General features: G+C 42.9%; 1 non-coding gene across 1 annotated transcript; it reads right to left on the bottom strand.

Annotated features, from left to right (window-relative positions):
• Positions 1-914: 914 nt before the first annotated feature.
• Positions 915-1,033, bottom strand: LOC145411765 (5S ribosomal RNA). The gene has a single exon (XR_013899467.1). It is a non-coding gene; the product is annotated as a 5S ribosomal RNA (ribosomal RNA).
• Between the last annotated feature and the right edge of the window lie 396 nt (positions 1,034-1,429).

The raw sequence follows: 1,429 nt of genomic DNA, 5'->3' as shown, positions 1-1,429 counted from the left end.
TTTATTTTCTACATGACGATGGATTTCCATTAAACGGTGCATGTATGTCTCTAGCTTTCGACCGAGTAATTTACAGATGTTATCAACCTTCCTTCGAGATTTAAGGAGCTGACTAGATTTTCGTACTGCCGTGTGTGTGTGTGTGTGTGTGTGTGTGTGTGTGTGTGTGTGTGTGTGTGCTCCTGATATGACTATAAATTGGATGTGATATATGGGTATGTGTCATGGCTCATATTTAACCTTAACACCTGTATCCAAAGGACGGTGTAATCGTACACGTGCCATCTTTCACAGGGACCCACGTGTCAGTCGTCTCTTTCCACCTCCAAGCCTCACAAACACTTCCAGCCCTCCACCCCACTTTTTCGTATTCTGGGTTTTTATATTTTTTTCGTTTTTCGTTTTCTCGGTAGCACATCAAAGGAGCCACACATAGACAGAAAAAGGAATAGAGATGTTGGGTATGAAGGATTTAAGATTGACGGCTGTATTCTAGGTGGCAAAGGAGGCTTCGTTGCACCTCTCCCATAACGATTTATTTTGCACATCACACCTTAACACTTTTCCTGTGTGCTAATTATATCATTGTACCTGGCATGGGAGGCTTGGTGGCAATTCTTCCTAAACGATTAATTTTTCTTACATGCACTTTTTTTTTCTATCATTTCAGGTGGTATAGTAGGATTCGTAGTACATCTTCCTAAGAGATTTATTTTGCATATTTCGCCTCAGCATTTTCTTTTGTGTTATTCGTATCGTTTTAATTCCGACAAACTTTGCACTAAATACAAATTAGATTCATTCATTCATTGCCAGATGCCATGTATCCCAAACGGGGTGGCCAATGGCTTAGAGTTAATTGTTTTACAGGGAGGGGCACTAATCCTCCACCAACCCCACTTGACACGTAGGGATGCCAACAGCATCTGGTGTTCCCAGGCGGTCACCCATCCAAGTACTAACCAGACCCAACGTTGCTTAACTTCGCTGATCGGACGGGAAGCGGTGTACTCAACGTGGCATGGCCGTTAAGTCCGGATTAATCGTTAACGAAAAGGGTGATGCGATTTCTCCAAAGCCTCTTAAAAGACTCCTTTAAGCACCACAGCCTCTGACTTCAGAACTGCTCTCACCATCACTGCCACCACCACCATTTTCATCATCATACCATCATTTTCTTGTTGCTTCCGGATGGTTTAGTTCACGTGAGGTAAGGACTCTCTTTTAGAAAAATGTTAGCTACTACAGCACTATTGTTTTTAGTCCCTTGTGAAGGATTTCCCACCTTAGGAGAGACTTTTTGAGCTGATGAGATCTGGTGTAGCCTTCATTGTTCCCTCCAGTACGAGAGGTCTATCAAGAGGACCATTAACACAAGCAGTTTCAACCAAGGAACAACCTTCCCCTATAAAACGACAGGCAGCAATTG

Source organism: Coenobita brevimanus, chromosome 90, assembly GCF_032717465.1.
Source record: "Coenobita brevimanus isolate Jiangsu-jjx chromosome 90, ASM3271746v2, whole genome shotgun sequence".
NCBI lineage: Eukaryota > Metazoa > Arthropoda > Malacostraca > Decapoda > Coenobitidae > Coenobita > Coenobita brevimanus.
The sequence above is the reverse complement of the archived record's forward strand: the minus strand, read 5'-3'. Positions and strand labels throughout refer to the sequence as shown.